Source organism: Globicephala melas, chromosome 2, assembly GCF_963455315.2.
Source record: "Globicephala melas chromosome 2, mGloMel1.2, whole genome shotgun sequence".
NCBI classification, from domain to species: Eukaryota; Metazoa; Chordata; class Mammalia; order Artiodactyla; family Delphinidae; genus Globicephala; species Globicephala melas.
The window spans coordinates 25,680,253-25,693,893 of NC_083315.2; positions in this window are offsets into that span (position 1 = coordinate 25,680,253).

The window sequence follows — 13,641 nt, forward strand, 5'->3', positions numbered from 1 at the left end:
ACAGGCTCAGGGATCCTCCTTAAAGAGCGAGGGGTACAAGACCCATATTAGGCACCCCAGGTCTGAGGACTGGCACTGGGAAGACGAGCCCCTTGGCTGGTTTGAAAACCAGTGGGGCTTACCATAGGGCTGTAAGAAACCAAGACTCTGTTCTTCAAGAGCGTGTACACAGACTTGATTGCTTTCAGTCCCAACAGAGACAGCAGATTGGATTCTGCTTGACGCTCTGGCCGGTCTGCCAGGACTACCTCAGTGCATGCCCAGAGCCTCCTGCTCCATCCCCTCCTGCTCTGGCACTGGTCCCTGCTAAGGCAGAGACAGCCATCACATGCACAGGGAGAAAGTGGTGGCAACTCAGAAGTGTGTCTCCAGCCCCTTGGGCCCTAGCCCTACCCCCAACAGGTCACCAATTGCCATTGAGCCTAGAAGAAGCCTCAGCTCACACCTAACTCTGGCTCTAGTCCCTCTGACTCCAGCCCTATCTCCCAACAAAACAGCAGCTGCCAGCTCACCTAGGGAGAAGACATGGGCTGTGCTCACTTTAGATCCAGCTCTCCCACCAATGCCACTGGTCATAGGCAGACCACATAGAGATGCTCCCACACAAGGACACACGTTTAGACTCTGGAATAGGTAACTGTTTGCCTAATGTCATAGAGACAAACAGAAAAGACCGAACAAATTAGATGAAAAACACACATGTTCCAAATGAAATAACAAGATAAAACCTCAGGGAAAAAAACCCTATCGAAAGCAAGATAAATAATTTACCTGATAAAAGACTCAAAGCAATAGTAATAAAAATGCTCACTGAATGTGGGAAGATAGTAGAGGAACACAATGAGAACCTCAAAGAACTAGAAAATATTAAAAAGATCCAATCAGAGCTGAAGGATACAGTGACTGAAATACAAAATACACCAGAAGGAATTAACAACAGGTTAGGTGACACAGAAGAACGCTCTCACAACCTGGAAGTCAGAATAGTGGAAATCACTCAATCAGAGCAGCAATAAAGAATAAATTATTTTTCATAAGAACAGTTTAAGGGACCTCTAGGGTAGCATCAAGTGCACTAACACTTGCATTATAGGGGTCCTAGAAAGAGAAGAAAAGAGAGAAAGAGGCAGAAAATATATTGGATGAAATTATGGCAGAAAAGTTCCCAAATCTGAGAAGGCAAAAGATATCCAGGTGCAGGAATCACAGAGAGTCTCAAACAAGATGAAACCAAAGAGGCCCACAACCAGACATATCATAATTAAAATGGCAAAAGTTAAAAATAGAGAATTCTAAAGGCAGCAAGAGAAAAACAATGAGTCACATACCAGGAAAACCACATCAGGCTATCAGCTGATTTCTCAGTAGAAATATTGCAGGCCAGAAGGGAGTGGCATGATATATTTAAAGTGCTGAAAGGAAAAAAAAAAAACCTATGATCAAGGACACTCTACTCAGCAAAATTATCATTCAGAATTGAAGGAGAGCTAAAGAGTTTCCCAGACAAGCAAAAACTGAGTTTATCACCACTAAACTGACCCTACAAGAAATATTAGTGTCCCCCTTAAGTGAAAAAGAAAAGGCTATAACAAGAAATAAGAAAATATAAAATGGGAAAAATCCCACTAGTAAAGCCAAATGCATAGTAAAGGTGGTGCATCAACCACTTAAATAAACTAGTACAAACTTAAATAAACTAGTACAAATGTAAAAGACTAAATTAAAAAGGGATAGACATGAAGATGTAAAATATGACATCAAAAACACAAAATGTCAGGATGGAGGGGTAAAATGTAGATCTTTTAGAATATATATATACGTATATATACGATATAAACGATATATAAAGCAAGTAGATATAGGTATAGGTTGACATATATAAACTTCATGGTAATAATACATCCAAAACCTACAGTAGAGGGCTTCCCTGGTGGCGCAGTGGTTGAGAGTCCACCTGCCGATGCAGGGGACATGGGTTCATGCCCCGGTCTGGGAGGATCCCACATGCCGCGGAGCGGCTGGGCCCGTGAGCCATGGTTGCTGAGCCTGCGCATCTGGAGCCTGTGCTCCGCAATGGGAGAGGCCACAACAGTGAGAGGCCCGCATACCGCAAAAAAAAATCCAAAACAACAACAAAAATACCACAAGAAAAACCCTACAGTAGATACACAAAAATTAAAGAGAAAGTAACCCAAATATAACACAAATAAAGTTATCAAATCAAAAGATAACAGACTAAAAGAAGAATAAAAAGACAAGAAAAACTACAAAAACAACCAGAAAACAAGTAACAAAATGGCAATAAGTACAGTACTATCAGTCACTTTAAGTGTCAATGGACTCAATCCTCCAATCAAAAGACATAGAGTGGCTGATTGGATAAAGAAATAAGAACAGTATACATGCTGCCTTCAAGAGCCTCACTCCAGAGCTAAAGACATGCACAGAATGAAAGTCAGGGGATGGAAAATATCCTCCATGCAAATGGAGGCAAAAACAAAACAAAAACCTGTTCTAGCAACACCCATATCAGACAAAGTAGACTTTAAAACAAAGTCCATAATAAAAAACAAATAAGGGTATTATATAATGATAAAGGCATCAATCGAAGAAGAGTCTATAACATTTGTGAACAAATATGCATTTAATTTAGAAGTACCTACATATATAAAGCAAATATTAACAGAACTAAATAGAGAAATTGACAGGAATACAATAACAGTAGGGGATTTTAACACTCCACTTACATCGAAGGTTAGATGATCTAGCCAGAAAATCAATAAGGAAAAACTGGACTTAAATGATACATTAGACCAGTTGGACTTAACAGATATTTAAAGGACATTCCATCCAAAAACAGCAGGAAACAAATTCTTTGCAAGTGCACATGGAACATTCTCCAAGATAGATCACATTCTAGGCCACAGAAGAAGTGTCAGTAAATGTAAGATGATGCAAATTGTATCAAGAGGCTTTTCTGATTGCAACATGAAATTAGAAATCAATTATAGAAAGTAAAATTAAACAAACAAACAATAAGTGGAGACTAAGCAATATGCTACTAGAAAACCAATGGTCATTGAAGAAATCAAAGAGGAAATAAAGAAATCCCTTGAAACAAATGAAAACGGACACACAATTTCCAAAATCGCAGCTTAGCATTTTGCTGACATCACTGTACATGTTAAATTTTATTTGGCTTCATAACATTCCATTGTATCAATGTTTCATGATTTCCCTAACTCCTCCCAAATTTATTATAATTTAACTTGCTTACAGGTTTTTCCTTTATGGCTAATGTTGAGCAAGATAATAAATTATATAAAATATTTATCTTTCGGGGGGAGTTACATTGTGATAGTTCTTTAAAAGTTATACACTGGGTGAAAGATATAACCCCTCCAACACTCTGTTTGCATACTGCAAAAACTATCAATAATTAACCTCCACTAAGCACCTTGCCAGCATGTCTTTTTTTTTGTTACCCTTTTCAGGATTGCACCCTTGTCAGGACTGGATATTCTTATTATAAAGCAAAGAAGAAGAAATGAAATAATTTTTTTCTGATTGAAAAGGTAAAAAAGCAAATTTTCTTTCATTGTGAAGTTTTATTTCTTTACTAAAGTTTAACATTTTGAAAAACGCTCATTAATCATTCCTTTAAATTGTGTGTGTGTATGTGTGGTGTAGAGTAGTGTAAGATAGCTAAGTGTTTCAGACGATGTTTGGTCAACAAGGGGCTTCGGGCTTCCCTGGTGGCGCAGTGGTTGAGAGTCTGCCTGCCGATGCAGGAGACACGGGTTCGTGCCCCGGTCCGGGAAGATCCCACATGCCGCGGAGCGGCTAGGCCCGTGAGCTATGGCCGCTGAGCCTGTGCGTGCGGAGCCTGTGCTCCGCAACGGGAGAGGCCACAACAGTGAGAGGCCCGCATACAGCAAAAAAAAAAAAAAAAAGGGGCTTCATCATTGGAAAAACAAGAAAGATGTTGGTATGTGGAGGTTTCTAGTCCAGCATATGGTTAATAATTGTTCAACATTCTCTTATAATAATTTACAATAATGTAAGTGTATCAGGAATTTAAAATTTAATCATTAAAAATATGAGTTAAAATTTTGCAAAAAATTAATGATGTCTTTATTATTTTATAACACTTTACTTAAGACCACTCTGATAGAAGTACAACCAAGTTAACTGGCTTCAATTCTCTTCTTACTCCGTGGGTAATGCTTTAACCTTGCTTCTCCTCCAACATATTTCCTAATAGCTGGTCAGTACAGTTGGGGTGTTACCTTCCATCTGTTGTAACAAATGTCCCACAGTAATGCAAAATGCTAATAACAGGGTAAAGTGGGGGGCGGGGAGAGGGGGTATGAGAACTTGTGGTACTTTGTATACAATTTCCCTGTCACTCTAAAACTACTCTAAATATAGTCTCTTATTAAAAATAAACAATGTATTGTCCAATTTTTATTCTTTCTAACAGTTTATTACCTTTAATTAAAAAAAAAACTTTTTTGAGAGTCTAAGAGTCAGATTTTGTGTTTATCTCATGACAACACTGCTAAAGGATTTGATACACCTGTAGTCAAATTGTCAGTGTTTCTAATAGTTCTCAGGTCTATGGAGGTGAACTGGAATGGGAAATAGGCCATTCTTTTGTCATCATCAAAATCTTAGCAAAGTAGGTTAGAAGGTTTCCAGGCTTATTCACATGAGACTGTGTGGAATAGTTTTGGAGAAACTCATTTTCAAAGGGGCATTTCCCTCCTAAGAACAGTGGAATCAGACCTCAAGGAACTTTCCATTTCTGTGAATTTACTTGCTTATCTCTGCTCTTTTGTGGCAGCTCTCTTTGTCCAGACATTTCCTGCCTGCACAGCATTTAGAGATGTCAAAATTCTTTCATAACCTGCACAGCAAAGTAACTATTTCATTCCATGCTGACTTGCAGTACCACAAAGATAAAGAACAGATATTCCCTGGACCTATAGGAAGTTTCAAGATAAAGCCTGAGATGGCATGGCTTATGAATGGCACGGCTTATGAATGGCACCCATGCCCAAGGCAGACTGAAAGAATAGCTTTGTGGTTGTAGAACTGAGCCAACTGGGACAAAATTCCTAGTTCGGTGATAATTTCTGTATTTTATTCTTTGGAATCAAAGCTGTCAAAAACAGTCTTTGCCAACAAGAGCCTATGGAAATTGCAATTCCAAACACTATGGGCTTGAGATATCACGGAATTCATTCAAGAGATTCAGCTAGGATACTCCCAGTAAAATACTAAAAGGTCATACCAATATTGGCCTATTTGGAATTGATGTTAGGAAACCTGACATTTGGACTGCAATAATCCTAAATCTTAACATAAGACCTGGAACCACAAGAGTTACCACAAAACCCCAAGACATGCAGGCACAAGATTGTTTCTCAAATGAAAAATAACGATGCAAATGAGGGAATCTACCACCATAGAACAGAACCAAAAGATGTAACAAATAGGAAAAAAAATCACACAAGAAGACATAAAAATAATAATGTAATATGAGCATGATGTAAAAATAATGTGGTTTGGCATTCTCAAAGGAAATTAAGAAGGGACAAACATTTATGAAAGGAGAAGAAAACTAAGTAAGTAAAAAAAAAAAGACAGATGGGAGAAAGAACTAATTGGAAGTCTTATGAAAAATAAACTATCTGAATGAAAAAAGGAAACCTTCAAAAGATGCAAGAAGCAGATTAGACACAACAGCTGTTAATTTTTATTTAAATGAGTGATTGTTTTTAACGCCTATTTGATGTCTCTTTATCTGGAAGAGACAAATTCTAAACCTGAAATGAGTGAATCAATGAATTTGTCTGTTTGAATCTTCCTTTCCAGTTTAGATGCCTTTTATTTCTTTTTCTTGTCTAACTGATCTGCGTTAAGACTTCCAATACTATGTTGAATAAGAGTGGTGAGAGCGAGCATCCTTGCATTGTTCCTGATCTTAGAGGGATAGTCTTCATTTTTTCACCATTTAGTATAATGTTTGCTGTGGGTTTGTCATATATGGCCTTTATTATGTTCAGGTACATTCCTTTTATACCCATTTTTTTGACAGTTTTTACTATAAATGAGTATTGAATCTTAGATGCATTTTCTGCATCTATTGAGATGAACATATGGTTTCCATCCTTCATTTTGTTAACATGGTGAATCATTGTTTTATTTGTGAATATTGAATCATCCTTGCATCCCTGGAATAAATCCCACTTGATCATGATGTATGATCCTCTTAATGTATCGTTGTATTCAGTTTGCTAATATTTTTCTGAGGATTTTTGTATCTACGTTTATCAGAGATATTGGCCTGTAATTTTCTTTTTTTTTATGTTGTCCTTGTCTGGTCTGGTATCAGGGTAATGTTGACCTCATAAAATGAGTTAGGAAGTGTTCCCAATTTTTTCTAAGATTGTGAGAAGGATAGGAGTTAAATATTTTTGAATGTTTGGTAGAATTCACCTGTGAAGCTGTATGGTCCTGGATTTTTGTTTCTTGGGAGGTTTTTTTTTTTTTTTTTTTTTTTTGCGGTAACTGGGCCTCTCACTGTTGTGGCCTCTCCCGTTGCGGAGCACAGGCTCCGGGCGCACAGGCTCAGCGGCCATGGCTCACGGGCCTAGCCGCTCCGCGGCATGTGGGATCTTCCCGGACCGGGGCACGAACCCGTGTCCCCTGCATCGGCAGGCAGACTCTTAACCACTGCGCCACCAGGGAAGCCCTCTTGGGAGGTTTTTGATTACTCTTTCGATCTCTTTGCTAGTGATCAGTTTATTCAAATTTTCTATTTCATCATAATTCAGTCTGGGAAGGTTGCGTGATTCTAAGAATTTGTGCATTTCTTCTAGGTTGTCCAATATGCTGTCATATAACTGCTCATAATATTCTCTTATAATCCATTGAATTTCTGTGGTATCTGTTGTTATTTCTCCTCTTTTTTTCTGATTTTATTTATCAGAGACTTCTCTTTTTTTCTTAGTCTAGTTAAAAGCTTGTCAATTTTGTTTATCTTTCCAAAGAACTAGCTCTTAGTCACTGATATTTCTACTGTCTTTTTAGTCTGTATTTCACTTAGCTCTGATTTTTATTTTCTTCCTTCTACTGACTTTGGGCTTCATTTGTTCTAGTTTTTTAGTTCCTTTAGGTATAAGTTTAGTTTGTTTATTTGAGATTTTTCTCATTTCTTGAGGTGGATCTGTATTGCCATAAACTTCCCTCCTGTTACCACTTTTGCTGCATCCCATAGATTTTGGTACACTGTATTCTCATTTTCATTTGTCTGCAGGTAATTTTTGATTTCTCTTTTGATTTCTTCATTGAAAAGAAGAAATCAAAACTTGTTTACTAGCATGTTGTTCAGTCTCCACATATTTGTGATTTTTCTAGCTGTCTTGTTGTAGCTGATTTCTAGCTTCAGACCATAGTTATCAGAAAAGATGTTTGATATGATTTCAATCTTCTTAAATTTATTGAAATTTATTTTGTGTCTCAACATATGGTCTGTCTTTGAGAAAGTCCCACGTGCACTTGTGAAGAATGTGTATTCTGCTGCATTTGGATGGAATGTTCTGTACAAAGTTATCAAATCCATCTGGTCTTATGTTTAATTTAAGGCCTCTGTTTCCTTGTTGACTTTATGTCTGGATGACCTATTCATTGACATAAGTGAGGTGTTAGCTATTATTGTGCTGCCATCAATTCCTCCCTTTAGGTCTGTTAATAATTTATGTGTTTTGTTGCTCCTGTGTTGGGTGCATATATATTAATCACTGTTATGTCTTTGTGATGAATTGTTCCCTTTATCATTATATAATGTCCGTCTTTGTCTCTTGTTACCTTTGAGGTCTATTTCCTCTGATATGAGTGTGGCTACACCTGCTTTCTTTTGGCTGCTATTTCCTTGGAGTATCATTTTCCAACCCTTCACTTTTAGCCTGTGTTTGTTTTTAGAGCTGAGGTGAGTCTCTGGGAGGTAGCATGTAGATGGGTCTGGTTTTTAATCCAGCCAGCCACTGTGTGTCTTTTGATTGGTGAATTCAATCCATTTACATTTAGGGTGATTATTGGTAGATGAGGACTTAGTAATGCCATGTTATCTTTTGTTTTCTCATTGCTCTATATCTCCATTATTTCTTTTTTCTTGTGTTCTGTCTCCCATTTTGGTTTGGTGGTTTTCTATGGTGTTTTTCAGTTTCTTTCTTTTTTTTTAAATGTTTCATGTCTCTGCTCTGGGTTTATGTTTTGTGGTTACCACGAGGTTTGCATACAACATCTCATAGATAAAATAGTCCTTTTCCTGCTGATAGCATCTATTTTCATTTGCCTATACAAGTTCTGTTCTTTTCCACTTCCCTTTTATGTTTTTCTTGCCTCAAATTATCCCTTTTATGTTGTGAGTTTGTTACCAAATTGAAGTAGCTATAGTTATTTTTTCTGCTTTTTCCCCCTTTTAACCTTTATGCTATAATAAAGCATTTTTTAAAAACCTATTCTGATATAGAGTTTAAACTTTCTGATTACCTCTGTCTATCACCTTGCTCAAAGTTTTGCCTTTTTGTTTCTGGTACAAGAGCTCCTTTTGACATTTCTTGTAAAGCAGGAAAATTTGATGAACGTCCTCAACTTTTGTTTGTCTGGGAAAATCTTTATTTTGCCTTCATATTTGAATGATAACTTTGCTGGGTATTCTTGGCTGACAGTTTTTATCTTTCAGTATTTTGAAAATGTCATTCCACCCTTCTCCCTTCCCCCCAGCCTATTAAGTTTCTGTTGAGAAATCTGCTGATAGCCTAATGGAGGTTCCTTTGTAGGTTACCATCCTTTGTTCCCTGGCTGCCATTTTCTTTGTTGTTGACTTTTGACAGGTTTTTTTTTTTTTTTTTTGCGGTACGCGGGCCTCTCACTGCTGCGGCCTCTCCCGTTGCAGAGCACAGGCTCTGGATGCCCAGGCTCAGCGGCCATGGCTCACGGGCCCAGCTGCTCCACGGCATGTGAGATCTTCCTGGACCGGGGCACGAACCCGTGTCCCCTGCATCGGCAGGCGGACTCTCAACCACTGCGCCACCAGGGAAGCCCTGACAGTTTTAAGATAACCTTGGAGAAGGTCTTTTTGCAAATATAACATGGGCTGATTAACTGAGTCCCCTACTTATTTTCCCAGAGTCTTGGTGAATCCAAGAGCCCTGTAACCCCACCCACCACAATGGATTGTCCTAAATGCAGAGGGAAGAAAGAGAAAAGAAGGTGTGAAGGATTTTCAGAGGACTTCCTCCCCTTAGTGGTCAGGGGTGAAAAGTTAACCAATGAAATAACATTTTTCTCATTGCTCACATGATTCATATCATGGTATCAGTAGTTTTAGCTCTATAAATGACAGCCTAATTGTACCCATATTAGGACAGTCAATACTCTCCAATGGAATATACTGTCTGGGTAAATTCTGCATTTCCAGATCAGACTCAGAGCTGTTCCTGAAAGAAAGATTCATGGCTGTTTTCACATTTCGAGAAGGGTTAGTGTTTGCCATGTGGAACATCAGAGATGATTTTGTTCCCTTTCTCTAATGTTTAAAGCTGTGCTTGACTGTTTCCTCTTTGATTGTAATACATAATTTTGTGTATGGCTTTAATTGTGGCATAGAGAGATTCAAAAACAGTGTGGTGCCAATCAGCACCTATGTGTAAGTTTTGCAAACAAAAATCAAGGGCAGATAAGCACATAAATACCTTCCCAGTGTCCTCTGGGAAACTGTCTCAGTGTTTACGTCTGCTTTTTCACATTCAAGGTTGGATATATACTAGATATCCACTTAGAGGTAAGTACCAAAATCTTTACATAGAGGAAATAATTCTCTGAAGTCAGGGATTCTCCCTTTCTTGGTGTGGAACCATGTCAAGTAACTCACAGTGAATTATAGTACATGTAATTGTACTCTTGGTCTTCTTTTGTTTTTTGTTTACAACATTTCACAACATTTACAATATTGTGTCAGTTTCAGGTGTACTGCTAAGTGAATCTGTTATACATATACATATATCCGCTCTTTTTTTGATTATTTTCCCATATAGGTTATAACAGAGTATTGAGTAGAGTTCTCTGTGCTATACAGTAGGTCCTTGCTAGTTATCTATCTTATATATAGTAGTGTGTACGTGTCACCTCTTGGTCTTTTAAGTGATTATATTGACTGGTTTATCCTTTGCTGTCTCTGTAATTTGATATTGCTTACTGAATTATTTTATTTATACATAAAGAAAAAAGATAAGTATATAATTTTAAATATATACATAAATGATCATATATTTGCTTTTTTTTTTTTTTTTGTGGTACGCAGGCCTCTCACTGTTGTGGCCTCTCCCGTCGCGGAGCACAGGCTCCGGACGCGCAGGCTCAGCGGCCATGGCTCACGGGCCCAGCCGCTCCCTCTCAACCACTGCGCCACCAGGGAAGCCCCATATATTTGCTTTTTCGTTGAATTTTTTTCTTTTTGCCCTTTTTGTCCCCCATGCCCTCTTTTTCCCCCTTCACTCGTTTCAGCAACACTTCACAATAATGAATGTTAACAGCTTAATATGCACTTCCTATATTTTCTCCAGGCTTATATAATATATACCTATATATACATTTATATACACAAACATATATGTATTTATATACGTACACATATACAACATATGGAAATTATTTGTCATGTTTTAACAAAACCAGATCCTGTGTTCAGCACATGGAAACCACACTAGTGATCCACGGTTGGTTGAATCTACAGAGGCAGAACTGCAGATATAAAAGGGAGACTGCAAAGTTATATGTGGATTTTCAACGGTGCTTGGGTTGGCGCCCCTAACCCCTGCATTGTTGGAGGGTTAACTATATATATACGGTGTATTTGTCTTCTATTCCATCAATGACAAAAGTCTTTAGTACATTCTAGTAAATTATTTTTACTAGAATCTCTGTATTTGTTAATATATTTGCATCTTCCAAGATGTTTTTACTATAGTCAATTCTAAACTATGTATATTTTCAGTAACATCTTTTTTTTTCAAATTAGCAGGGCTTTTCTTATTAATTAATTAATTAATTAATTTTTGCTGTGTTGGGTCTTCGTTTCTGTGCGAGGGCTTTCTCTAGTTGTGGCAAGCGGGGGCCACTCGTCATCGCGGTGCGCGGGCCTCTCACTATCGCGGCCTCTCTTGTTTCAGAGCACAGGCTCCAGACGCGCAGGCTCAGCAGCTGTGGCTCACGGGCCTAGTTGCTCTGCGGCATGTGGGATCCTCCCAGACCAGGGCTCGAACCCGTGTTCCCTGCATTAGCAGGCAGATTCTCAACCGCTGAGCCACCAGGGAAGCCCCGCAGTAACATCTTTTTCATTATCAGATTTTAATGAAATGATATTAGTATTTTGCAACACAAAAATTAGTGGGGATTTTTTTGAAAATTAACTTTATTTCTATCTTACCAGATCTTAGAGTAAAACAATACTTTCAAAGATCAACCCAAAGAATTTATAGAGTGTCCTCAGGAAAAACGGCAGAATTGGAAGCACCAGGAATCCATCTCTCTACCCTGACAAAAGTTATATTGGTAGAATCTGTCTGAAGTAAATATTTTAGAACTCTAGAATCTATTTGAAGTCTTGCTGCATCCAGAGCAAAGCTTGGTTGGTAAACTGCAGTTAGTACCGGTCAGTTACAGCCCTCAGGGTGGTGTTTACCCACAGCCCACCTTCCAGACCTGGGACAGGCAGCTGTGAGGAAGGAAACCGAGGTTCTGGTGTGATTTGCTGGATCCAGGGTGGGAAATAAGGAGCTTGTCTTCCACATATCAGTGTTCTGTGTTCTGACGGTAGGTTGTTGCTCTGATTGATGAAGTACAAACAAGGCTGCTGCCATTATTTTATACCTCACAAGCTGAAGTGGCTTCCCAGGGATCTAAATAGGCCATTTCTGCTTTGGGGGGCATTCAGAAAACACTTGTTTAACGCATTAGCTTTCTGGAGGGGGTAGTGTCGATTTATGGCCCCTGTAGGCTACTTAGCTGTACAAAACAGATGACAACGCAGTGATATTACAGAGTAGTTTAGCCAAATTCTCAACAAAGCCATATATGAAAAAAGTCAAGGTAACATCATACTCAATGGTATGATGAAAGACTGAAAGCTTTCCTCCTAAGATCGAGAATGAAAGAGGATGTCTATTTTTACCTCAGCTATTCAGCATCATACTGGACATTCTAGCCAGAGCCATCAGACAAGAAAAAAAAATAAAAGCCATCCAAATTGGAAAGAAAGGGTTAAACCATCTCTGATCACAGATGACATGATTCAACATACAGAAAACCCCAAAGAGTTCACAAGAAAACTACTAGAGCTAATAAATTCAGCAGAGTTGTAGGGTACAAGGTAAATACAGATAAACACACAATCAGTTGTGGTTCTATACATCAACACTGAACAATCCAAAAGGAAAATTTGTAACAGGTATATTGTTTTTGTTGGTTCTGGGTATAGATAGTGGTGGTGGTTCCACATCATTGTGAATATATTTAATGTCACTGGATTGTACACTTAAGGGTGGTTAAAATGAAAAATATTATGTTATGTATATTTCATCACTATTAAAAGATAATAATCTACGGAAAGATAATTATAGATATTATAATAATGTCAGCTAATTGTGTAGAGCAGAGATCCACAAACCATGACCTGCAGGCACAGCTCACTGCCTGGTTTTGAATAGTCCATGAGGTAAAAATGGTTTATACATTTTTCTAACGGCTGAAAAATCCAAAAGAAAAATAATATTTCATGACATATAAACTTACGTGAATTTCGGGCTTCCCTGGTGGCGCAGTGGTTGAGAATCCACCTGCCGATGCAGGGGACATGGATTCGTGCCCTGGTCCGGGAAGATCCCATATGCCGCAGAGCTGCTAGGCCCGTGAGCCATGGCCGTTGAGCCTGTGCGTCTGGAGCCTGTGCTCCACAATGGGAGAGGCCACAACAGTGAGAGGCCTGCGTACTGCAAAAAAAAAAAAAAAATTATGTGAATTTCAACTTTAAGTATTCATAAAGGGTTGTTTTGAGCAAAAAATTAGCCCAAATTGCTGAATTTGGATGATTGATTTATGCTTAGTAGGGCCCTAGTATGGTTGACTCTCTGAGAATGATTCAAATCCAAGCCACTGATTATCAAACCAACTTCTCTTTTTATGGTAAAGCTTCACTTTCTATATGCTTTTTAAAATGTCCATGCATTTTGTCCTTCTCACAGGTTTTAGTATTGTTGCAATACTGGTATCTCCTGAATTGACATGACTTTTAGAGGTTCCATTTATCAGTGTTATATAACCCTTTATATTTAATTACCTCTCTTCCATGCTGTTGAACTCTTCTGGTACTTGGAGAATGTGACTGGCCATTAAAGTGTTTAACTTTCATTTCGTGTGAATAATTACAGATGGGATTGATTGTTCCTGTACTCAGCACACTTTTAGTACTGATTGGATTGCTTTCAATTTCCTGCTTACGAAAACAAAGTACACAACTCTACTTTATAATCTGACATTAGTATAGAAGAGAAATTACTCATTTAGATGAAGAGA